The 27,778-nt window shown below is 43.1% G+C and overlaps 1 protein-coding gene across 4 annotated transcripts in view; it reads left to right on the top strand.

The window, feature by feature from the left end:
• Positions 1-27,778, top strand: part of srcin1a (SRC kinase signaling inhibitor 1a) — a 578,647-nt gene that overhangs the window by 57,578 nt on the left and 493,291 nt on the right. The window lies entirely within an intron of this gene.

Below are 27,778 nucleotides of genomic sequence, written 5' to 3'. Positions count from 1 at the left end.
AAAACCACTCACTGTTCCAGATCAATGCTCCTTTCCAGTATCCTCCTTACAACCGAACTGCGGAAATAAGAGCTGCATTCTCCTTCACTTATTAAAACATGAATTTCTGAAGCATCTTTCATAACCTTGGCATGTCCTATACTGCTTTCATAACTATTGAAGTACTTTCAAAGTTCAAAGTAAATTTATTATCGAAGTAGATATATGTCACCATATATAACCCAGAGATTCATTTTCTTGCAGGCATACTGAATAAATCTATAGCATAATAACCAGAACAGAATCAATGAAAGATTGCACCAACTTGGGCTTTTAACCAGAGTGCAGAAAACAAAAAAAAATTGCAAATGCAAAAAGAAAGAAATAATAATAAATAAATAAATAAGCAATAAATATTGAGAACATGAGATGAAGAGTCCTTGAAAGTGAGTCTATTGGTTGAGGAAAATTTCAACGATGAGACAAGTGAAGTTGAGTGAAGTTATCCCCTTTGGTTCAAGATCCTGATGATTGAGGGGTAATAACTGTCCCTGAACCTGGTGGTGTGAATCCTGAGGCTCCTGTACCTCCTTCCTGATGATTGAGAGGTAGTAACTGTTCCTGAATCTGGTGGTGCAAGTCCTGAGGCTCCTGTACCTTCTTCCTGATGGCAGCAGTGAGAAGTGAGCAGGTTCTGGCTGGTGAGGGTACTTTATGATGGATGCTGCATTCCTGTGACAGTGTTTCATGTAGATGCACTCAAGGGTAGGAAGGGTTTTACCCATGATGGACTGGGCCTTATCCACTTTTTGTACAATTTTCCGTTCAATGGCATATTACCTTGCGGGCATTCACAGTAGGTACAAAGTGACACAATGAAAAATTACACACAACCAATGTACAAAAGACAACAGCTTGTGGAAATTCAAAACAAACAAATAACAACAACAACAACAACAACAACAATAAATAAATAAATAATACTGAGAACATGAGTTGTAGAGTTGAAACTGAGTTTATTGTATGTAAAATCAATTCAGTATTGAGCTGAGTGAAGATATCCACACTGTTCAGGAGCCTGTTGGTTGGAGGATAATAACTGTTCCTGAACTGTTCTCATGATGTTCTATTACGAGAGGCTGGACAAACTTGGGTTGTTTTCTCTGGAGCGTTGGAAGCTGAGAGGAGATCTGATAGAGGTTTACAAGATTATGAGAGGCATAGATAGAGTGGACAGAGAGTATTTGTTTCCCAGGGTTGAAATCTCTAATAGCAGGAGGCATCCATTGAAGGTGAGAGTGGGTAGGTTCAAAGGAGATGTGAGGGGTAAGTTTTTTACTCAGAGAGTCATGCATGTCTGATATGCGCAGCTTGATATGGTGATAGAGGAAAATACATTAGAGGCTTTTAAGAGAGGTTTGGACAGGCACATGGATGTAAGGAAGATGGACGGATCAATGGTATAGGTAGGAGGGATTAGTGTTTGGGTGTTCTTGATTTGCTTTTTAGCTGATTCAGCAAAACATTCTATGAACCTGGTGGTGTGTGACCTCCTGTACTGCCTGTATGATGGTAGTAGTGAAAAGAGAATGTGGCCTAAATAGTGGGGGTCCTTGATGATGGATGCTGCCTTCATGTGGCAGTGCTCCATATAAACGTGCTCAATGGTGGGGAGGGCTTTTCCTGTGAGGGACTGGATTGTACCCACTTCTTTCCCATTCCTGGGCATTAGCTTTTCCATACCAGGCCATGTAAGACAGGTAACTGGCATTGGAGAACATGGTGGAAAAGACTTTAGAGAGATATATTTTTGGTTATTTGATTTGAAGAAGATCCATTAGTTTTTAGTTGTGCACCTGCATCCAATCCTCAAGGATGCATGCTTAGCCCACTGCTCTACTTTTCTACACTCATGACTGTAGGAGTAGGCACAGCTATAAATTTGCTGACGATACAACTACTGTTGGCAGAATCTCAGATAGACAGGAGTGAGATAGATTGGTAGGTTGAGTGGTGTCACAACAACAACCTTGCATTCAATGTAAGTAAGACCAAGGAATTGATTGTGAACTTCAGGAAGAGGAGGTCAAGGGGTCAGCAGTGGAAAGGGTGAGCTGCTTCAAGTTCTTGGCTACCAACACCTCAGAGGATATATCCTGGGCCAATATATTGAAGTAATCATGAAGAAGGGAATCCAGTGGCTATACTTCACGAGAACTTTGAGGAGATTTGGTATGTCACCAAAGATTCCAGAAAATTTCTACAGGAATACAATGGAGTGGTGTTCTAACCATCTGGTATGGAAGGGCAATTGAACAAGATTGTAGACTCAGCCAGCTCCAGAAGGCAACTCCTCAAGAAGGCAGCATCCATCATGAAGGACCCTCACCATCTAGGCCATGCCCTCTTCTCATTACTGCAATTAGAGAGGAGGCACAGGAGCCGAAGATACATACACTCAATGTTTTAGCAACAGCTCCTTCTCCTCGGCCATCAAATTTCTGAATGGTCCATGAACACCACCTCACTATCTTGCTCTCTTTTTGCTCTATTTATCATTTTTTATTTATAATAATTTATAATAATTTTATGTATTACCCTGTACTGCTGCCACAAAACAACAAATAACATGTCAGTGATAATGAACCTGATTCTGATTCTGAATTGCATTTGATAAACAGCTTTTTGGCACATTGGCATTCATAAATAAATGCATTGAGTACAGGAGATGGGGTGTTGTGTTGAAGTTGTATAAGACGTTGGTGAAGCTTAATTTGGAGTACTGTGTGCTGTTTTGGTAACTTACCTACAGGAAAGATATAAAAAAGGTTGAAAGAGTACAGAGAAAACTTACAAGGATATTGCTGGGTCTGGAGGGCCTGAGTTATAAGGAAAGATTGAATAGGTTAGGACTATATTCCTTGGAATGTCAAAGATTGAGAGGAGATTTGATAGCGGTCTACAAAAGTATGAATAGAATAAATGCAAGCAGGCTCTTTCTACTGAGTTTGGGTGGACTAGAGGTCATGGGTTAAGGGTGAAAGGTGAAATGTTTAATGGGAACTGAGGAGAAACTTCCTCACTCAGAGGATCATGAGAATGTGGAACAACATTCCGGCGCAAACGGTGCATGCGAGCTCGATTTCAATGTTTAAGAGAAGTTTGGATGGATGGGAGGGGTATACAGGGCTATGGTCCGGATGCAGGTCAATGGGAGTAGGCAGTTTAAATGGTTCAGCTCAGACTAGGTGGGTTGAAGGGCCTGTTTCTCTGCTGTACTTTTCAATGACTCTATAACAGAATTATTTTAAGATTTAATTGACGCTGCTGGCCACCAGTAGCTGTGATCTGCTACTGAACAGGAACCATTGTACAGATGGAATGATGTGTCCGATGAGTAGCCACTTTACAGGGTCAAATACAACAATCCAAATCCTTCATGTAGCATCTTTGCAACCAGCCATGGTTATTGTCAAAGGTGATTGCGAATATTTTGGTGAGGTCATGGACCACAATCCAGCCCACACCATCATTTTAAATGGGGCTCAGTCGAAAAGCAAGAGAAAACTTTATAAATCCTTGAGACCATTTCCAAATGCCAGAAGGCTTACACTGTGAGGAGAGGAATTCCCATTAATCATTTGACATGAGTGGTTGTGAAAATGACAACAGATAGAAAAAGTTACTTTGAACATTATCAAAATGAAGAGTCGAGACTGTGGGGTCACATCCCTGAACCATGAAAAGTTTCAGTGAAAGGTCGATTCAATGAAGCTTCCCTCTCATACCAACTACTCTCACTCTCTTCTGTCAATTATACAATCTGCACAGTAACTGAAAACTTAATTTTAAAGGACATAAACACGAGGAAATCTGCAGATGCTGGAAATTCAAGCAACACACACAGAAAATGCTGGTGGAACACAGCAGGCCAGGCAGCATCTCTAGGAAGAGGTACAGTCGACGTTTCAGGCCGAGACCGTTCGTCAGGACTAACTGAAGGAAGAGATAGTAAGAGATTTGAAAGTGGGAGGGGGAGGGGGAGATCCAAAATGATAGGAGAAGACAGGAGGGGGAGGGATGGAGCCAAGAGCTGGACAGGTGATCGGCAAAAGGGATATGAGAGGAACATGGGACAGGAGATCCAGGGAGAAAGAAAGGGGGAGGGGGAACCAGAGGATGGAGAGCAGGCAAGGAGTATAGTGAGAGGGACAGAGGGAGAAAAAAGAGAGAGAGAAAAAAAAGGGGAAAAATAATAAATAATAAATAAATAAATAAGGGATGGGGTACGAAGGGCCTGATGGTTTTAAGCGGCGTAATTAGATTATGAGGACACTCAGTCCTCATTTATTGTCATTTAGAAATGCATGCATTAAAAATTGATGCAATGTTCCTCCAGAATGATATCACAAGAAAACACAGGACAAACCAAGACTAAAACTGACAAAACCACATAATTATAACATATAGTTACAACAGTGCAAAGTAATACTGTAATTTGATAAAGAGCAGACCATGGGCATGGTAAAAAAAAGTCTCTAGCCCCATCATCTCACGCAGACGGTAGAAAGGAGAAACTCTCCCTGCAGTGAACCTCCAAGCGCCGCAAACTTGCCGAAGCATTGGAAGCACCCGACCGCAGCCGACTCTGAGCCCGTCTGATAACTTCGAGCCTCCGACCAGCCCTCCGACACCGAGCACTGAGCACCAACCTCTGCCAAGCACTTCGACCCCACCCCAGCCGCCGAGCAACAAGCAAAGCCGAGGACTCGCGGCTTTCCCCTCCGGAGATTCTGGATCACGCAGTAGCAGCGGCAGTGAAGCAGGCATTTCAAAAGCTTCACCAGATGTTCCTCCGTGCTCTCACATCTGTCTCCAACAAATCAGGATTGTGCACGGCACCCTGCTTGACAGATAACAGATATCGCCACCAGAGTGGCCGCTGCGAGCTGCGTCCCGCCGCCATCTTCTCCTCCCGCTGGGAGGAAGATAAAAAAAAAGTCTCATCGAACAGAAGCTGCAACTCATTCATTCACCACTTGCATCTAAAGAAGATTAGCTTTATTTGTCACATGTACATTGAAACATACAGTGATATCTGGCATCTGACAGCCTCTTCAATAATATGACATTTATGTGAGAGTGATCAGTATCAGTTTTCTTATCACTGTCTTAGATGACGTGAAATTTGTTTACACGCAGCAGCGGTACAGTGCAAAGGCATAACATTGCTACAACAGTACTCCTCCTCCTTCCCTTTCTCCCATGGTCCACTCTCCTCTCCTATCAGATTCATTCTCCTTCATTCCTTTACCTTTTCCACCTATCCCCTCCCAGCTTCTTATTTTATCCCCCTACCTCCCTCCTTCCCTCATCAACTCAGCTTCCCCCTCCCTTGGCTTCAGCTATCACCTGCCAACTTGAACTCCTTCCCTTCCAACACCACCCCGCCCCCATCACCTCCCTATTCCGGTTTCTTTCCTCTTCCTTTCCAGTCCTGATAAAGGGTCTCAGCCGAAACGCCAACTGTTTATTCACTTCCATAGATGCTGCCTGACCTGCTGAGTTCCTCCAGCAGTTTGTGTGCATTGCTCTGCATGTCTATATCTGAAGAATCTCTTGTGTTTATCAGTTTTTACATTTTACAAAAGAAATAACTAATGCAAAAAATAGAATAATGAGATCGTATCATGGGTTCATAGACAGTTCAGAAACCTGATGGTGGACGGGGATAAAAGCTTCTTCTGAATCAGTGAGTGTATGTCTTCAGGCTCCTGTATCTCCTCCTTGATGACATTAATGACAAGCGGGCATTTCATAGAAACATAGAAACATAGAAAATAGGTGCAGGAGTAGGCCATTCGGCCCTTCGAGCCTGCATCGCCATTTATTATGATCATGGCTGATCATCCAACTCAGAACCCCGCCCCAGCCTTCCCTCCATACCCCCTGACCCCTGTAGCCACAAGGGCCATATCTAACTCCCTCTTAAACATAGCCAATGAACTGGCCTCAACTGTTTCCTGTGGGAGAGAATTCCACAGATTCACCACTCTCTGTGTGAAGAAGTTTTTCCTAATCTCGGTCCTAAAAGGCTTCCCCTCTATCCTCAAACTGTGACCCCTCGTTCTGGACTTCCCCAACATCGGGAACAATCTTCCTGCATCTAGCCTGTCCAATCCCTTTAGGATCTTATACGTTTCAATCAGATCCCCCCTCAATCTTCTAAATTCCAACGAGTACAAGCCCAGTTCATCCAGTCTTTCTTCATACGAAAGTCCTGCCATCCCAGGAATCAATCTGGTGAACCTTCTTTGTACTCCCTCTATGGCAAAGATGTCTTTCCTCAGATTAGGGGACCAAAACTGCACACAATACTCCAGGTGTGGTCTCACCAAGGCCTTGTACAACTGCAGTAGTACCTCCCTGCTCCTGTACTCGAATCCTCTCGCTATAAATGCCAGCATACCATTCGTCTTTTTCACCGCCTGCTGTACCTGCATGCCCACTTTCAATGACTGGTGTATAATGACACCCAGGTCTCGTTGCACCTCCCCTTTTCCTAATCGGCCACCATTCAGATAATAATCTGTTTTCCTATTTTTGCCACCAAAGTGGATAACTTCACATTTATCCACATTAAATTGCATCTGCCATGAGTTTGCCCACTCACCCAACCTATCCAAGTCACCCTGCATCCTCTTAGCATCCTCCTCACTGCTAACACTGCCACCCAGCTTCGTGTCATCCGCAAACTTGGAGATGCTGCATTTAATTCCCTCATCCAAGTCATTAATATATATTGTAAACAACTGGGGTCCCAGCACTGAGCCTTGCGGTACCCCGGGTGCTGAGGTCCTTAATGATGGATGCCACCTTCTTCAGGCCACATATCTTGAGTAAACTAGACCAACTCTAAAGACTTCATTGCAGAGGCTTAGTCTGCTGCTCCACTGCAGTGCTGTGCATTGACAGAGGTGCCATCTTTCAGATGAGAGTGTAACTTGAGATTCTTGTGTGCATATTTGGTGATGGTTCTTGGCCAGAAATATCGACTCTTTATTCCCCTCCATAGATACTGTCTGACCTGCTGAGGTCCTCCAGCATTTTGTGTGTGCCTGTGTTTTCCATATCTGCATCTACAGAATCTCTTGTGTTTGTGATTAGAGTTGTGCCAGTTGTTTTACGAACCAAATGGTTAAAGGGAAGTAGCTATTCTAGAACCTGGTGGTGTGGGACTTCAGGCTTCTGTATCTCCTGCCCAATGGTAGCTGTGAGAAGCTGGCATGGTCTCGATGGTAGGAGTCCTTGATGATGGATGATGCCTTCTTGAGGGAGCAACCCCTGTAGGTAGTATAGATGATGTCCTGATATATACTATATATATACACTCAGTGGTCACTTTATTCAGTACACCTGTACACTGCTCGTTAATGGAAATATCTAATCAACCAATCATATGGCATGAAAGCATACAGACATGGTCAAAAGGTTCAGTTGTTGTTCAGACAAAACATCAGAATGGGGAAGAAATGTGATCTAAGTGACTTTAACTGTGGAATGATTATTGGTGTCAGATGGGGCGATTTGAGTATGTCAGAAACTGCTGATCTCCTGGGATTTTCTTTTTTTTTTTAATTTTATTTTTATTTGGATAAGGAATTCACAATTATCATGTACTTTTTTCACACATATAACCTTTTCCATTTTTTTATATGTATAAAACTACAATTATTTATACATTCTTAAGTACACATTGAGATGATATAAAAGGAAAATAAACATTTAAATAGATAATTATGTACTGTGGTAAATCTAACCTATTAGGCTAAGTAATGAAATTAGTTGTTAAGAAAAATGGTAATAATAGTTTCCATACAACCCTTCCGGACCATTTCCACTGGTCCAAAATGTTGCATACAAGCCTATATACCAACCATTGTAGGTGTTTATATCCCAATTTGTTCGTGCTTGTTCCTGCCTGCAGACATAATTATCCAATCCCTATGTACTTATTTACTTAATTTTTTCTTTTTTTTTATCCCTTTCCCAAATCTTTCCCTTTACTTGTGTTAATTCTCTATTTTCCATGCACAACAGTCTCTTGAATTTATAGAGAATGGTGCAGAAAACAAAAAAAATCCAGTAAGTGGCAGTTCTGTGGGCAAAAATGTCTTGTTAATGAGAGAAGTGGAAGGATAGTGGCCAGAGTGGATCAAGCTGACAGGAAGACAACAGTAAGAGCTGCGTAACACAAAGGGGCAGAAGACGCTGGTGGGAGTTGTGTACATGCCACCTAACAGTAGTAGTGAGGTCGGAGATGGTATTAAACAGGAAATTAGAAATGTGTGCAATAAAGGAACAGCAGTTATAATGGGTGACTTCAATCTACATGTAGACTGGGTGAACCAAATTGGTAAAGGTGCTGAGGAAGAGGATTTCTTGGAATGTATGCGGGATGGTTTTTTGAACCAACATGTCGAGGAACCAACTAGAGAGCAGGCTATTCTGGACTGGGTTTTGAGCAATGAGGAAGGGTTAATTAGCGATCTTGTCGTGAGAGGCCCCTTGGGTAAGAGTGACCATAATATGGTGGAATTCTTCATTAAGATGGAGAGTGACATAGTTAATTCAGAAACAAAGGTTCTGAACTTAAAGAGGGGTAACTTTGAAGGTATGAGACGTGAATTAGCTAAGATAGACTGGCAAATGACACTTAAAGGATTGACAGTGGATATGCAATGGCAAGCATTTAAAGGCTGCATGGATGAACTACAACAATTGTTCATCCCAGTTTGGCAAAAGAATAAATCAAGGAAGGTAGTGCACCCATGGCTGACAAGAGAAATTAGGGATAGTATCAATTCCAAAGAAGAAGCATACAAATTAGCCAGAGAAAGTGGCTCACCTGAGGACTGGGAGAAATTCAGAGTTCAGCAGAGGAGGACAAAGGGCTTAATTAGGAAGGGGAAAAAAGATTATGAGAGAACACTGGCAGGGAACATAAAAACGGACTGTAAAAGCTTTTATAGATATGTAAAAAGGAAAAGACTGGTAAAGACAAATGTAGGTCCCCTGCAGACAGAAACAGGTGAATTGATTATGGGGAGCAAGGACATGGCAGACCAATTGAATAATTACTTTGGTTCTGTCTTCACTAAGGCGGACATAAATAATCTTCCAGAAATAGTAAGGGACAGAGGGTCCAGTGAGATGGAGGAACTGAGCAAAATACATGTTAGTAGGGAAGTGGTGTTAGGTAAATTGAAGGGATTGAAGGCAGATAAATCCCCAGGGCCAGATGGTCTGCATCCTAGAGTGCTTAAGGAAGTAGCCCAAGAAATAGTGGATGCATTAGTGATAATTTTTCAAAACTCGTTAGATTCTGGGCTAGTTCCTGAGGATTGGAGGGTGGCTAATGTAACCCCACTTTTTAAAAAAGGAGGGAGAGAGAAACCGGGGAATTATAGACCGGTTAGCCTAACGTCGGTGGTGGGGAAACTGCTGGAGTCAGTTATCAAGGATGTGATAACAGCACATTTGGAAAACGGTGAAATGATCGGACAAAGTCAGCATGGATTTGTGAAAGGAAAATCATGTCTGACGAATCTCATCGAATTTTTTGAGGATGTAACTAGTAGAGTGGATAGGGGAGAACCAGTGGATGTGGTATATTTGGATTTTCAAAAGGCTTTTGACAAGGTCCCACACAGGAGATTAGTGTGCAAACTTAAAGCACACGGTATTGGGGGTAAGGTATTGGTGTGGGTGGAGAATTGGTTGGCAGACAGGAAGCAAAGAGTGGGAATAAACGGGACCTTTTCAGAATGGCAGGCGGTGACTAGTGGGGTACCGCAAGGCTCAGTGCTGGGACCCCAGTTGTTTACAATATATATTAATGACTTGGATGAGGGAATTAAATACAGCATCTCCAAGTTTGCGGATGACACGAAGCTGGGTGGCAGTGTTAGCAGTGAGGAGGATGCTAAGAGGATGCAGGGTGACTTGGATAGGTTGGGTGAGTGGGCAAATTCATGGCAGATGCAATTTAATGTGGATAAATGTGAAGTTATCCACTTTGGTGGCAAAAATAGGAAAACAGATTATTATCTGAATGGTGGCCGATTAGGAGAAGGGGAGGTGCAATGAGACCTGGGTGTCATTATACACCAGTCATTGAAAGTGGGCATGCAGGTACAGCAGGCGGTGAAAAAGGCGAATGGTATGCTGGCATTTATAGCGAGAGGATTCGAGTACAGGAGCAGGGAGGTACTACTGCAGTTGTACAAGGCCTTGGTGAGACCACACCTGGAGTATTGTGTGCAGTTTTGGTCCCCTAATCTGAGGAAAGACATCTTTGCCATAGAGGGAGTACAAAGAAGGTCCACCAGATTGATTCCTGGGATGGCAGGACTTTCATATGAAGAAAGACTGGATGAACTGGGCTTGTACTCGTTGGAATTTAGAAGATTGAGGGGGGATCTGATTGAAACATATAAGATCCTAAAGGGATTGGACAGGCTAGATGCAGGAAGATTGTTCCCGATGTTGAGGAAGTCCAGAACGAGGGGCCACCGTTTGAGGATAGAGGGGAAGCCTTTTAGGACCAAGATTAGGAAAAACTTCTTCACACAGAGAGTGGTGAATCTGTGGAATTCTCTCCCACAGGAAACTGTTGAGGCCAGTTCATTGGCTATATTTAAGAGGGAGTTAGATATGGCCCTTGTGGCTACGGGGGTCAGGGGGTATGGAGGGAAGGCTGGGGCGGGGTTCTGAGTTGGATGATCAGCCATGATCATAATAAATGGCGGTGCAGGCTCGCAGGGCCGAATGGCCTACTCCTGCACCTATTTTCTATGTTTCTGTGTAACTCAAATAACCACGCGTTACAACAGTGGTGTGGAGAAAAGCATCTCTGAATGCACAACATGTTGAACCATGAAGTGAATGGGCTACAGCAGCAGAAGACCATAAACATACACTCAGTAGCCGCTCGTTAGGTACCGGAGATACACAATAAAGTAGCCACGAAGTGTATATATCCCTCACCCAACATCACTTAAGTAGAGATGACCTGATTGCTGTTTGTGGGAGTTTGTACAAATTACCCAGAGATCACATTTCATGATCAGTCAATTGACACCATAGAATATTTTGGAATGCCTAAAAGGGATGTGAAAAGCGCTATAGAAATCCACAGTTACTTCAATGAAATAATGGCCTTTAAAACCAATCTCTTCCACTCTCTGCAACTATCAAAATGCAAAGCAGAACCTCTTCTGCCTCTCCATTGGACTTTACAGTCAGCTACTCCCTTCCCAACAAGTGAGCAACATTACACCTTCAATTGGCTTTAAATGAAGGAAGAGGGAGACAGCTGTTGTCATGTCAATCCACTTGTCATCTTATCCTGTCAAACAGACTTCCCCGATTTACAACGAGGTTAGAAGTCAAAGTATCATTTGGAAACTTGCAGTTCAAAAGGAGTATGACACTTTAATATCTACCAGAGGCAGAAAGGATAATATGCTTTCATCATTGTCAAAGACCCTCCCATCCTTTCCAAATCTCTCTGACCTCCTACCACTAGGCTGAATGTACTGCAGCACAAGAATCAGCACTGCAAGGCTGCATTAACAGCTTCTTTCCTTGGGCTGCTAGACTTCTTAACACCATACTCCCACACCCTGTCTGAATGCTCAGCCACCAGCCTCTCCCCATCTACACTCCCCAACTCACAGACACACTCTCACTCTGCACTGGTCACTTTTTCATCTTTTACTGCCACTGTTTCACGTATTTATACGACTGCTTGTTTTGTTATAACAGTGCCAGTAACATTATACTGTCTTACATAAACATGCTCCTCACACTTTACGTCACTCTGTCAATCTTCAGGCCTCGTCACTCAGGGACTTGTGCGTAATACTATTTTGTGACTGAATGTGATGGATAGTAACTGTATGTGCCTTGTGTGACTATATTTACTGTGTTTTATACCTTGGCCCTAGAGGAACAAGGTTTCGTTTAGCTGTATACATGTGCATAGTCATACGACAATAAACATAAACTTGAAATAATTGAGCTATTGAAAAGGCATCTCATCTGCTCTCCATTTCCATTTCATTGAGATTGTTTACACCGGGGGCTAAGGGACAGTCAGTCAGGGTGTAAAATACTTTCTCTACAGTAAAGGAAATAAAAATGAATTGATAAACTTATCACCTACGGTGAGAGTAAATGATATGGAACAGAGACATTAGCGATATTTCTTCAATAACTGTGGTATTAATAAAGGAGATCTGAAAACTAGTTTCACGACACCTTGGCATTAAGCATAGGGCACAGAGCCTATTTTTCAGACTTGACTAAGTTCAAAGCCATTTAACTCCAATCTGATAATTCAATTTTTTAGCATTAAATTCCCACTTAGTCATGTTATTTATGTCACTTAAATGGAATTTATTGAAAAATTCAATTACTTTTTAACAACCTTGAATAATCAGGAGGAAGCTGCGATTGTCAAAGATCCTGCCATTGCAGGTATCCAAGAAAAAGTGCTTTGAGTGACATCTGCAAAAGCAGAAAACCCAGGGTAATGACTCTAATGAGTCCCACGGCTCTGTCAGCCCACATTTCAGCACACCGTACAACATACAATGTCCTCTAGCTCCAGAGAGGTCAGGTAGATGCTCTTCTGCTGTGATAATCCCACTGGTCTTCTTGTGCTGGTGGCCAGACTCCATGAGACCACAAGACATAGGAGCAGAATTAGGCCATTCAGCCCATTGAGTCTGCTCCACCATTCCATCATGGCTGATTTATTATCCCTCTCAACTCCATTCTCCTGCCTTCTCCCTGAATCCTTACTAACCAAGAACCTGTCAACCTCCACTTTAAATATACCCAATGACTTGGCCACCACAGCTGTCTGTGGCAATGAATTCCACAGATTCACCAGCTTCTGGCTAAAGAGATTTCTCATCTCTGTTCTAAATGGCCATCCCTCCATTCTGAGGCTGTGTTCTCTGGTCCTAGACTCCCACACTATAGAAGACATCCTCTCCACATCCACTCTATTTAGGTTTTCAGTATTCGATGCTAATGAGTCCCATGGCTTTTTTCAGCCCACATTTCAGCGCAATATACACCACGTAATATTCTCTAGCGCAAGGGAAGTCTGGAAGTTGCTCTTCTGCTGTGATAATCCCACTGGTCTTCTTGTGTTGTGACCAGATACTGCAAGAGGCATCCCACAGAATTCTGGAGGAACTCAACGGGTCAGGCAGCATCTATGGAGGGGAATAAAAAGTTGGTGTTTCAGGCCAAGACCCTGGAAAGAAGTGGGAAGAAGCTAGAATGGCTTCAGCCCAAAATGTCGATTTATAGTCCTGACATTTAGCTGATGTTGTTTTATTGCTTGTTGCGTTCTGTGTTGTTCTGCTGAAATGCTATTTTGCCACTGGAATATGTGGTGAAACTTGCAAGCTGCCCACAGCACATCCTTGGGTGTGTTGGCTGTTAACACAAAAGATACATTTCACTGTATGTTTTAATGTACACATGACAGATAAACTTGAATGTTGAATCTGCTTATTCCTCTCCCTAGATGACTGGTTTCTTCCCTTTTTCTTTCCTGATGAAGTGTCTTGGCCTGAAAAATATACTATTTCTTCCCCCTTACTTTCTTGTCCTGATGAAAGGTCTTGGCTGGAAACATGGACTGTTTATTCCCCTCTATAGTTGATTCATGCTCCTTCCCCCTTCCTTTCCTGGCCTGATGAAGGGTTTCGGCCCAAAATGTCAACTGTTTATTCCTCTCCATAGATGCTGTCTGGTTTGCTGAGTTCCTCCAGCATCTTGTTTGTGCGTTCTGAGCAATAGTTCAGAAGGAAAATGTGGAGACTAACCAAATGTGTTCATCATGAAAAGCACTCACAACCAGCTCCTGTATCTGTGCCTTGGTGCAACGTATCTACTGACAGCTCTCAGTGAGTTAAACATCTGCACTTGAATGATCTGTGTCTTAGTGTAATGTATCTACTGACATCTCTCAGTGAGTTAAACATCTGCACTTGAAGGCTGTGAGAGCTCACTCATGTAAATCATTCCTGCCATTCACACATTGGAGGTGATCTTAACGATGCTCACTGGAATAAATCCCAGTAATTATTAACTAGTCAGTATTGTCTTACACATTTGTCTGCATGTTAATCAGGTGCAATTAAAGCAAGGCTGGCATTTAATTTAGTATCTTTCACGCTGTTGCTTTAGTGTCATGAATTGAGTAACTAAATAACACAGCCATATCCTGTAAAGAGCAATGTGGTTGTGACCAGATAATTTGAATTAATATTGATCAGAATGTTCAGTAACACCAGGACCGGGGGCGTAGTGGACACTAAGGAAATCTATCAAAGTTTGTAGCGGGATAATGGACCAGCTGAAAAAATGGGCTAAAAAGTGGCAGATGAAATTTAATGCAGACAAGAGTGAGGTGTTGCACTTTGAGAGAACAAAGTAGGACTTAAGAGTACTGTGCAAAAGTCAAGCACATATATATAGCTCGGGTGCCTAAGACTTGTGCACAGTACTATAGTAATTTCATGTATTGTACTGTACTGCTGCCACAAAAAAATGTGGAGAGGATGTTTCCTATGGTGGGAGAACCTAAGACTAGAGGATACAGCCTCAGAATAGAGGGGTGTCCATTTAGAATGAAAATGAGGAGGAATTTCTTTAGCCGGAGGGTGGTGAATCTGTGGAATTCCTGCTGTGGAGGCCAAGTCTTTATGTATGTTTAAGGCAGAGGCTGATGAATTCTTGATTGGTCAGAGCATGAAGGGATCCCGGGAGAAGGCAGGAGGTCAGGGCTGAGCGGAAAATTGGATCAACTGTGATGAAATGGCGAAGCAGACTCGATGGGCCAAATGGCCTAATCCTGCTCCTATATCTTATGGTCTTATGGACATATGTGAGTTATGATGAACCTGATTCTGATATGGGTCTTTATTGTGGACTGAGAGTGGGAAGGGGCAGAGAGAAGGTAATCATGGTTGAGAAAAGTGGGAGAGAGAGAGGGAAGGGAGCAGAAAGCACCAGAGACATTCTGTAATGATCAATAAACCAATTGTTTGGAATTGAATGCCCTTGCCTGGTGTCTCAGAGCCAGGTGTGTCTGTACCCATGCCACCCCCACCCCTGGCACTCCTTTTCTGCCACGTGTCCAACATCCCTCCTGTGGTACCCCATCCTTACCATTCTCAACACCCTTTGACCATAAGGCCATAAGATATAGGAGCATAATTATGCCATTTGGCCCATTTAATCTCCTCCACCATTTCATTGTGGCTGATCTCTTTCTCCCTCTGCTCTGCTCCAATCTCCTGCCTTCTTCCCTAAACTTGCATGCACTGGCTAATCAAGAATCTATCAATCTCTGTCTTAAATGTATCCAATGACTTGGCCTCCACAGCCACGTGGCAATGAATCCCACAGATTCACCACTTTCTGGCTCAAGAAATTCCTCCTCATCTCTGTTCTAAATGGACGTCCCCCTATTCTGAGGCTGTGTCATCTGGTCTTAGATTCCCCCAACACAGGAAATATCCTCTCCACATCCGTTCTATCAAGGCCTTTCAACATTTGATAGGTTTCAGTGAGATCCCCCCTCATTCTTCTGAATTCCAGAGAGCACAGGCCAAAAGCTATCAAGTGCTCCTCATATAGGAGATGAGAGGCATTGATCATTCGGATAGTCAGAGGCTTTTTCCCAGGGCTGAAATGACTAACACAAGAGGGCACAGGTTTAAGGTGCTTGGAAGTAGGTACAGAGGAGATGTCAGGGGTAAGTTTTTTATGCAGAGAGTGGTGAGAGCATGGAATGGGCTGCCGGTGACAGCGGTGGAGGTGGATGCAATAGGATCTTTTAAGAGACTCCTGGACAGGTACATGGAGCTCACAAAAATAGAGGGCTATGGGTAACCCTGGGTAATTTCTCGGGTAAGGACATGTTTGGCATAGCTTTGTGGGCTGAAGGGCCTGCTTTGTGCGGCCTGTATTGTGCTGTAGGCTTTCCATGTTTCGATAGTAATTCTTTCAAATCTGGAATCATTTCTGTGAGCCTCTTTGAACCAATGTAAGCTCATCTTTTCTTAGATATGGGCCCAAAACTGCTCATAATACTCCAGGTGAGGCCTTACCAGTGCTTTATAAAGCCTCAGTGTTGGCGTGTGGCCAAGTGGTTAAGGCGTTCGCCTAGTGATTTAAAGGTCGCTAGTTCGAGCCTTGGCTGAGGCAGCGTGTGTGTCCTTGAGCAAGGCACTTAACCACACATTGCTCTGCGATGACACTGGTGCCAAGCTGTATGGGTCCTAGTGCCCTTCCCTTGGACAACATCGGTGGCGTTGAGAGGGGAGACTTACAGCATGGGCAACTGCCGGTCTTCCATACAACCTTGCCCAGGCCTGCGCCCTGGAAACCTTCCAAGGAGCAAATCCATGGTCTCACGAGACTAACGGATGCCTATAAAGCCTCAACATCACATACTTGCATCATTACATCAATATTTCAGTCCTCTCAAAATGAATGCTAACATCACATTTGCCTTCCTCATCACTGACTCAACCTACAAATTAACCTTTAGGGAATCTTGCACGAGGATTCCCAAGTTCTTTTGTACCTCAGATTTTTGAATTTTCGTTCCATTTAAAAAATAGTCTACGTTTTTATTTCTTCTACTAAAGTGCATGACCACACACTTCCTGACTCTGCATTGCATCTGCCACTTCTCTGGTCATTCTCCTAATCTGTCGAAGTCCTTCTGTAGCCTGTCTGCTTCCTCAACACCAAATGCCTCTCGATCTATCTTCGTATCATTCACAAACTTGGCCATAAAGTCATCAATTCCATCATCCAAATCATTGACATATAACATAAAAGGAAGCAGTCCCAACACAGACACCTGAGGAATGGCCAATCAGAAAAGGCTCCCTTTATTCCCATTCTTTGTCTCCTGCCAAGGATCGTCTATCCATGCTAGAATCTTTCCTGTAATACCACAGGCTTTTAACTTGTTAAGCAGCCTCATGTGTGACACCTTCTCAAAAGCCTTCTGAAAATCCAAGTACACAACATTCACCAATACCCTTTTGCTCCCGCCAGATCTATAAACTTGCTCTCTGCTCCACATTGACAAATACAGTACCGTGAAAAAGTCTTCGGCAGCCTAGCTATATATGTACGTGCCTTAGACTTTTTGTACAGTACTATACAAGGTGAACAGTGGGGCACTGAGAAGTGCAGTAGAACAAAAGAATCTGGGTATACGGATCAATAATTCTTTGAAAGAAGCATCATAGGTAGTTAGGGTTGTAAAGATAGCTTTTGCTACATAAATTCGATTATTGAGTAAAGGAGTTGGGATGTTATGTTGAAATTGTATAAATTAGTGGTGAGGCCTAATTTGGAATATTGTGTGCAGTTTTGGTCACCTACTTTTGTAAGGAAAGATGTCAATAAGATTGAAAGATGACAGGGAAAATTTACAAGAATATTGCCAGGACCTGAGTTACTGAAAAAAGGTTGGGTAGCTAAGAATTTATGTTCCCTGGAGTGAGTGGAGACTTAATGGAGGTATACAAAGTTATGATGGGTGCAGATATGGTAAATACAAGCAGGTTTTTTTCCACTGAGGCTGAGTGAGACTACAACCAGAGGCCATGGGCTAGGGGCGAAAAGGGGAACACTCTCTCCACTCAGAGGGTGGTGTGAGTGTGGAACGAGCTGGCAGCGGAAGTGGTGGATGCGAGATTGAATGCAATATTTAGGAGAGGTTTGGATAAGTACATGGATGGGAGGGGTAGGAAGTGCTATGGTCCAGGTGCAGTCAATGGGACGAGGCAGAACAATAGTTCAGCACAAACTAGATGGGCCAAAGGGCCTGTTTCTGTGCTGTAGTGTTCTATTACTCTATGATTGTGATCTGAAGGGCCATAGACCTAATTAAATGGAAGATTGTGAGGTAGTTGTCTGAACTGCTATGGCACAATGCACCATGTAGTAAACCTTCTGTGATTCTGTGACTCCCGTACCTTTCTTCAATATAGTGATGTGGCATAGTTTGTGTGCATTGAGGATGGTAGACTGTACTGAGATTCAGTATCTCTGTGTCATCCAGAGGACTCTGAGTTCTAACAGCACAGTGGAGGCCAGTACACAAAAATCAAACAGATGACATGGGTAGGACAGTGATCACTGCACAAAAGAGGGGCATTTATTTATTTATTTGTTTGTTTGTTTGTTTATTTAGAGATACAGCACGGAATAGGCCCTTCCGGCCCAACGAGCCACATCGCCCGGCAACCCACCTATTTAACCCTAACCTAATCACAGTGCAATTTACAATGACCAATTAACCTACTAGCCAGTACGTCTTTGGACCTGTGGGAGGAAACCCACGCAGTCACGGGGAAAGCATACAAACTCCTTGCAGAGGATGTGGAATTGAACTCCGAGCTTCAGGTGCCCTGAGCTGTAATAGTGTTGCGCTAACCACTATGCTACCATGGCAACATCTTTGGGAATAGACAAATGCAAGTGCTGTTGAGAACATAGAACAGTACAGCACATTACAGGCCCTTCAGCTTACAATGTTGTGACAACCTTTTAATCCACTCCATAATCAATCTAACACTTCCCAACTATATAAGCCTGTAATTTTCTTACCTCCATGTGCCTATCTCAGTGTCTGTTAAGTGTCCCCATTGTATCATCCTCTACCAGCAACCCCAGCAGTGCATTGCAGACACCTGCCACTGTCTGTGTAAAAAAAATTACCTCTGACATCTCCCCTGAACTTTCCTCCACTCGGCTTGAATGGATGTTCTCTGGTATTGGCCATTGTCACTCTGGGAAAAAGGTGCTGGCTGCCCACTCTGTCTATGCCTTTCATAATCTTATACACCTCACTCAATGATTCAGAAACATCTTTTTCCCTTCCGTCATCAGAATTCTGAACAGCCCATGAATCCACAAATGTTATTCCTTTCCTCTATTGATTTATTTTGTGATTTATAGTCTTTTCATATCTTTGCACTGTACTGCCACTGCAAAACAATAAATTCCACTTGATATAAGTCAGTGATAATAAATGCTTCAATTCACTGATATCATTTAGCTAGTCTGGCTCCTCATGTGATTCCAGACCTACCAACTCAATTCATTTTGGGATAGATTATAAGTGTGAACAACGCAAAAAGTGCTAGATACAACCCGGTCCATCACAGGTAAAGCCCTCCCCACCATTGTGCACATCTACAAGGAGCCCTGTCGCAGGGCTGCTGCCATCAGGAAGGAGGTACAGGAGCCTCAGGACTCACACCACCAGGTTCAGGAACAGTTATTACCCCTCAACCATCAGGAAGGAGGTACAGGAGCCTCAGGACCCACACCACCAGGTTCAGGAACAGTTATTACCCCTCAACCATCGGGCTCTTGAACCAGCGTGGACAACTTCACTCCACAACTCACGTTCTCAGCATTCAAGTTCAAGTTCAATTTTAAGTTTATTGTCATCTGACTGTACATATGCACAACCAAACAAAACAACATTCCTCCAGACCATGGTGTACCAACAAAATATATATCACATACAGCACATAAACCAAGATATTTCCATAAGTAAGACAAAAAATATAAGTATTATTTATTTATTTATTATTGTTTTTTTTTGTTTTGGTATGTGCACAATTTGTCTTCTTCTGCACATTGGTTGTTTGTCAGTCTTTTTGTGCAGTTTTTCATTGATTTGGTTGTATTTCTTTGTATTTACTGTGAAAGCCCACAAGAAATGAATTTCAGGGTAGTATAGAGTGACATACTGTATATGTACTTTGATAATAAATATACTTTGAACTTTGAAAATCCTGTGAATAAATAATTAAATTCAGAGCTCCTTTGATACTTTGGTACTTTGTGGAATGCACGAGATAATGCAAGTCTTTTTCCTGTTGAATGCTTGTTTCTATATTCCTCTGAGCTGTCAGCAAAGGCGCGATGCAATTAAACCATTTACATGCTATTCACAGAGACAGTTTCCCACCTACTGCCAACATGCGCTGCATCCCAATGGCAGCCCTGACAGACACTTCAACCCAAAGCAAAACATATTGATATCGCTCCCATGGCAACCATGCAGGACAGAATCAGCCTTGGCACTGCAGTTGGAGGACATTGATAAACTGCTCTTTCCCTGTCTCACCTCATCGTGCCTTGTTCCTCCACCACACAGAGATGATGGCACACTGTAACACTGTCCAGAATCTTTCAGTGTGCTGGGGAGGGAAAAGCAGCAACATCAATAATTGTTAACCCTTCCACTGCTGCCATGCATATGGCAGAGATGACGGTGACCTGAAATTCATTCAAATATTCAAGGTAACTTTATTATCAAACTACGTATACACTTAGTGGTCACATTATTAGTTATCTCCTGTACCTAATAAAGTGGCCACTGTGTATATGTTACCATTCATTTTCTAGCAGGCATTTACAGAAAATAAAGAAATGTAATAGAATTTATGAAAACCTGTACATAAACAAAGTCAAAGAAACAAAAGAAGACAAATTGGACAAATAAAAAGAATTAAATAGTAAATAAACAACTGAGAACGTGAGTTGTTGAGTCCTTGAAAGTGAATCTGTAGGTTGTGGAGTCAATTCAGTGTTGAGGAGAGTGAAATAATTCACACCAATTCAGGAAACTGATGGTTGTAGGGTAATAACTTTATTGGACCTGATGGTGTTGGATATAATGCTCCTGTACCTCCTACCTGATGGTAGTAGTGAGAAGAGAGCATGGTCTGCATGGTGGGTGTTCTTGATGATGGACGCTGACTCCCTGTGGCAGCGCCTCCATGCAGATGTGCTCAATGGTGGAGAGAGCTTTGCTTGTGATGGACTGAGCTGTATCCACCATTTGCTATACAGTTCGGATCTCTGCCAAATTAGTAACTTAAAAATTGTTGGAATGAGCTGCTAGAAGTGGTTGAAGCAGGTACATTTAAGAAGGAAAACACACAAAACAGGTCAGACAGCATCTATGAAGAAGAACAAACATTCTTCCACCTATCAGCTCCCTTCTTCTTACTTCAGCCCCCTCCCTCGCCTTGTCTCACCTATTACTGTAAGCTTGTACTCCTTCCCCCCCACCTTCTTATTCTGGCTTCTTCCCCCTCCCTTTTCAATCTTGATGAAGGGTCACAGCCCAAAATATCAACTCTTTATTGATTTCCATAGATGCTGCCTGACCTGCTGAGTTCCTCCAGAATTTCTTGTGTGTTACTTTGGATTTCCAGCATCTGCAGAATCTCTTGCGTACATCATTTAAGAAGCACTTAGACAGGTGCATGGAGGGGCAGGGCTTCGATGTCTATGGGCCGAATGCAGGAAGTTGGGACTGGCAGGTTGGGTGCTGTGGTTGGCATAGACTTGATGGGCTGATGGGTTTGTATTAGTGCTTCGTTGTTTTATGATTCTATCTTTTTTTGGCATGAACAGCCTGATTCCACATTATGTAGAAGTGCAAAATCATTGTCTGGGATTGTTCATTAATGTTGAGTCCGAATGTTTATGGACAGGAAAGTCAGAGTCGCACTGCTGTCTGTAAGGAGTTTGGATGTTCTCCTGTGATCATGTGCATTTTCCTACAGGTGTTCTAGTTTCGTCCCACATCCCAAAAAAAAAGCTCTTTATGTATTTAGGGATAGAGAGCATAACAGACCCTTCTGGCTCAATGAGCCGCACCATCCAGTAATCCACCTATTTAACCCTAGGTTAATCACAGGACAAATTGCAATGTCCAATTAACCTATGAACCAGTACATCTTTAAAATGTGGGAGGAAACCCACTTGGCCATGTGGAGGACATACAGCTCTTTACAGACAGTGTTGGAGTTGAAATCTGAAATCCAGTGGCCCGAGCTTTAATAACATCACGTTAACCATGGCACCAAAGGTTACTAGGTTAATTGGTCACATGGGTATAACTGGGTGATATGGGCTTGTTGGGCTAGAAGGGCCTGTTACTGTGCTGTACCTCTAAGTTAACTAGATGGAGTGGAAAGCTGGAAGCTTGGGGGCAATGCTGCAGTGCAGTCACATTTGTTCTGCTCTTTATAAAGGAGAGAACATTGTGAGGTGTAGCTCTACTACCCTAAATTATGGACTGTACATGTTTCAGCTGGAAAACGCTCCGGGATGGTGGGAGGGAAGGAGGTGAAAGAATTGGCATTTTTGTGATATTTTTAGAGAAGGTACTAAAGCCAAGAATAATCATCCTCATGTAGACCATGATCGCCCACGTCATCTAGATATGGCACATAATGACGATGGCTACAGCCAGCAATATGGAGATTGAGTGAGAGCTTTTTTGTGAAGCTTGAAGCTAGCAGCCCCTTATAATAAAGGGAGAGAGAACACAATACTTCTTAGTATCGATACGAACTGGGGCGCTTTGGCAAAGAATAGCCCTACAGCATGCATTGGCTAATGGCATGGCACTCAACTAGACTGAATATTCTTGGCTTTGAGGTTTGATATTCTCTGGAAGTTAGTGAAAGCAATTTTCGTACCATCAAACCAGAGGCTACCCAGACAGACTAGAGGGTGTTCCTTCCTTTCAGGTCCCGATGAAGTGTTTCAGCCAGAATCATCAACTGTTTACTCCCCTCCACAGATGTTGCCTAACCTGCTGAGTTCCTCCAGTATTTTCTGTGCATTGCTCAAGGTTTCCGGCATCTGAAGAATCTCTAGCTTTTAAGTTCCCAGACAATATGGACATTTTATCTTGTATATTTCACCTCAAGATGCAGCAGACTGCACAGATACTGATGAGGAAGGCCAGCACAGGGAGTAATGTATGGAACTGAGAGGCATCAGGATCAGCCTTCTAAAGCGTGCTGTGCGCCTGCCCCTGAGAATTCATGGGTGGAATGAAAACCACAGAGTGAAACTTTAGAAATATGCGTTTCATCAGAGCACCAGACCAGAGCTGTGTTCAAGCTTAGCAGAGATTTTAAGTGCCTTTTAATATAGATATAGAGGTTCAATTGTGATGGTATCAAATTAATCAGAAATGAATCGAGTGGAGGAATCTTGCCCTTGGGATTTTGGCTCTCACTGAATGAATCCTCTGATGGGACCTTTTACTGAAACTCTGGTATGATCAACCAGAGTAAATGGCAAAAGCTGCACTTTGTGCCATAATTGATTTGTTTTCCAGTTAATTGTTTCAACCTGGTGGCAATTTGGTACATGGACGAAAGGAAAATGGAGACCAATGGGGGTGGGAAGGGTTAGATTGATCTTGGAGTAGGTTAAAGTGTTAGCACAATATTGTGGGCCTGTGCTGTGCTGTGCTGTACTGTTCTATGTATATGTACACAGAGAATGGTAAATACGTGGAACACATTGCCAGTGGTAATGGTTCGGGCTGATACATTAGAGGCATTTAAGAAACACTTTGGTAGGCACATGGATGAAAGCAAAATGGACGATTACGTGGGAGGGAAAGATTAGATTGGTTTTAGAGTATGTTAACAGGTCAGCACAACATCGTGGGCCAAAGAGTGTGTACTGTGTTGTACTGTTCTATGTTGTACAATTATAGTTAAATGGAGAGACTGACTGTAGACAGGTGGAAAACACTTTGTCTTTTTCCCAGGGAGGCATTACTAAACCAAGGAGGCACAAGATTCAGATCAGAAGCAAGAGATTTAAAAGGGACATCAGGAGCAGCTTCTTCACACAGAGGGTGGTGTGTATTTGAAATGAGCTGCCATAAAAGATGCCTAGATTGAGCAGACAGCCAGAGACTTTTTCCCAGGGGACACCCCTCTTTACTTTGGCAGCACAGCAGTAGAAACTGCGAGCAGTTTCAAACTCCTGGGAGAGCACATCTTGCACAACCTCTCGTGGTCCTAGATTATATTTAGGAAAGCTCACCAACTCGTCTACTTTCTGAGGAGGCTGAAGAGAGCTGGACGACTCACATCCATACTCATATCCTTCTAGAGAGGCACAGTAGAGAGCATCCTAACGTGCTGCACCACTGCTTGGGACAGAAACTGCTCTGTGGTGGACCAGAAGGCTCTAGAACGGGTAGTCAGAACTGCCCAATCCATCACCGGCACCAGCCTACTCACTTTCAAGGACATATATGCAGAAAGGCATCAGAAAAAGGCCAGCAATATCATGAAGGATTCTACCCGCCCTGCTCATGGACTGTTTGTCCCACTCCCATCAGAGAAGAAGCTACGTAGCATCCATGCCAGGACCACCACACTCAAAAAATCTTCCTTTCCCCAAGTAGTAAGGCTGATCAGCACCTCCACCCACTAACCCACCCCCTCAATCACCGCTACTTTATCATTTCCTGCAGTCACCTTATGTATAGACACTCCTGTACCCATTATGGACATCAATCTATGTATATAAGCTACCTTATGTACTTATATTTATTGTTTTTTATTGATATATATTTTTATTATTGTGTTCTTTTCAATGGTTCCATTTATTATCAGAAAATGTATACAGTATACAACTGGAAATATTTAGTCTTCCCAGACATCCATGAAAAACAAAAGAACCCCAAAAGAATGAACAACAGGAAAATGTTGGAACTCCAAAGCACCCCCCCCCCCCCACCGCACAAGCAGCAAGCCTCAACCTCCCCCTTTCCTTCTCCACCCATTTCGGCAAAAAGCATCAGCGCCTGTCATCCACCAAGCAACAGCAAATTCCCCCAAAGAGAGACCATGATCTGCAGTCAACAAAAATTATTATTTACCCAATAGTTTGACATGCCACAGGCTCTCTCTCTCACTAACAAGGGACAGAGATGTCCCTCATTTCACAGTGAAATGGGAGACTAACAGTCGCTGTTACGATGTTACACTCTGCTGTGTCGCTTTTTATTCCTAGATTCTCCAACTTGAGAATCGGCAGCAAACTCTCCCCAGCATTGAGAGAAAGAGAGAAAGCGGTAGCTCAGGTGACGTCTATAGCATCTGCTGCCACAAAATCCTGATATTCCTTCTCTTACCATGCCTCAGTTGGCAGCACTGGCATGGAATCAGTCATCCACAGGGTCATACCCTGCACCTCAGTGTCATGTGAATGTCCGAAAACGAGCAGTCGGTCAGTAGCTCTAAGAACGGGAACTCAACTGCTGTGAAAAACCACAGTTTTGAATGCCGTTGCAGTCCATGAACCTCGATAGAACCCCAGCCACCTTGAAAAGGAAAAAAAATTAAGCTATTTCTGCAGATGAGCTCAAAGAGGCAGCCATTTAACTCTGCCCCAATGTTATTGTTATTGTGTTTTTATTTGTGCTAGAAATTACATTAAGTAGCTTTGAATCTTGAATCTAAATGGCTAATACGAAAGGACATAATGTTAAGGTAAATGTTTTACAGAGAGAGTAGTGGGTACTTGAACACCCTACCAGGGGTGGTGGTGGCGGCGGCAGATATATGAAGGGCATTTAAGAGGCTCTTAGATAGGCACATAGATGATAGAAGAATGGAGGGCTATGCAGGAGGGAAGGGTTAGATTGGAGTAAGTTAAAGGATTGGCACAACATCATGGGCCGAAGGGCCTGTACTGTGCTGTAATGTTGTGTGTTCTATGTTCTCTGTTGATTTGGGCTCTTTGAATAAGAGATCTGATGGGAAAGTCCAATTGGCCCATAAGTCCTGCAGAACCTGTTTACAATTGCCCTATTATGGACTCATGTTATTTATTTATTGAGATACAACGTGGAATAGACACTTCCGGCCCTTTGAGCTGTGCCTCCGAGTAACTCCCAATCTAACCCTAGCCCAATCACAGGACAATTTGCAATGATAAATTAACCTATCAACACAAACTGGAATGTGGGAGGAAACTGGAGATCCCGGAGGAACCCACCCAGTCATGGGGAGAAAGTAGAAACTCCTCCCAGATGGTGGTGGGAGTTGAACCCTGATCACTTCACTGATTCTGTACTGTTGTGCGAACCATTATGCTATGGTGTTGCCCATCTTGCAGTGGTTTATTACTGTCACACACACTCAGTGGCCACTTTATTAGGTACACCTGTACACCTGCTCATTAATGCATATATCTGATTACCAATCACATGGCAGCAACTCAATGCATAAAATCATGCAGAACTGGCCAAAAAGTTCAGTTGTCATTCAGACCAAAAATCAGAACGGGGAAGAAATGTGATCTAAGCGACTTTGACCATGGAATGATTGTTGGTGCCAAACAGGGTGGTGTGCATATCTCAGAAACTGATAATCTCCTGGAACTTTCACGCACAACAGTCTTTAGAGTTTGTAGGGAATGGTGCGAAAGCAAACATCCAGTAAGCAGCAGTTCTGTGGGCGAAAATGCCTCGTTAATGAGAGAGGTCGGAGGAGAATGGCCAGACTGGTTCAAGCAGACAGGAAGATGACAGTAACTCAAATAATCACACAATACAACAATGGAGTGCAGAAGAGCATTTCTGAACGCACAACACATCAAACCTTGAAGTGGATGGGCTACAGCAGCAGAAGATCACGAACATACACTCAGTAGCCACTTTATCAGGTACAGGAGGTAACATTGAGAGTATACTGAGATGCAGTGAAAAGCTTCTGTTTGTGTCCCATCCTTCTTGATTTTTCTAACACTGAGGTTGTAAAATGGAAAACAAAATGTAGAATTTAGTGTTGCAGTTACAGGGAATGTGCAGAACAGCTAGAAAAATAAAGTGTAATGATCATGACAATGTAGAGTGAGTGAGCAACAGTTCATCTTTAGTGTATGAAAGGTCCTTTCAAGAGTTAGTAACAGCAGGATAGAAGCTGCCCTTGGGTTTGGTGGTTCCTGCTCTTGGGCTTTTGTACCCTCTGCTTGATGGGAGGGGGAAGAAGGGAGAATGCCCAGGGTGGGAGGGGTGCTTGATTTCTATTGGCTGCTTTACTGAGGCAGTGGGAAGGGTAGACATAGTCATTGGAGGGGGAGGCTGGTTTGCATGATGGACTGGGCTGTTCTCACCACTCTCTGCAACTTTCCTGTCTTGAAAGAAAAATATTCCAGTGTTTATGAAAGTTATCACACTACCCAATGATTGTGTTCAACAATGAATTGCAAATAAACAATGCCTAGAGCAGGAACTACAGCAAGCTGTCGATCTAGCAGAAAACACTACCCGTTTAGTCAGCAAAATAAAAGCTTTTTAAACTGAACAATCCAGCAAACAGTCTGCAGAGTCTAATTAAAAAAGGCCATGTAAACAATACAGGGGATGCTGTCATGACAAAATTTTCTGATACAGGCAGAGCAATTTTCCCAGAAATTGTAGTACTTTGTTATATTTGATCCCAGAAAATCAATCTGAATCCCTTATAACAGTGTTGTCTCCAGCAATAATTGGGAGTCATTATCTAATGCATTCATCTCTTCTCCAAGGATCATCACCTTGTTGTAGTGAAGAGGCTTGTGAATTCCTAAGATCCCAAGAGCGATGCCGTCTGGAATTTAGCCTTCTTGTGGCAGAGTCATTCATGGCGGTTATTTCAATGGGAGTGTTCCATACACTGAGCGATCCAACCAAGACCTCAACAGTAGAGCTGGTGGAAGATGATGACGCATCACAACTGCAGTGAAGGCAGGGGACGGCTGCAGCATTCGTCTTGTATTCTATGCCATTTGACTCTGACGCCAATCTGTCAAGTGGCTGCCCGTGTATCATCCTTCACACGTTAAA

This window comes from Mobula hypostoma, chromosome X1, assembly GCF_963921235.1.
Source record: "Mobula hypostoma chromosome X1, sMobHyp1.1, whole genome shotgun sequence".
NCBI classification, from domain to species: Eukaryota; Metazoa; Chordata; class Chondrichthyes; order Myliobatiformes; family Myliobatidae; genus Mobula; species Mobula hypostoma.
The sequence above is the reverse complement of the archived record's forward strand: the minus strand, read 5'-3'. Positions and strand labels throughout refer to the sequence as shown.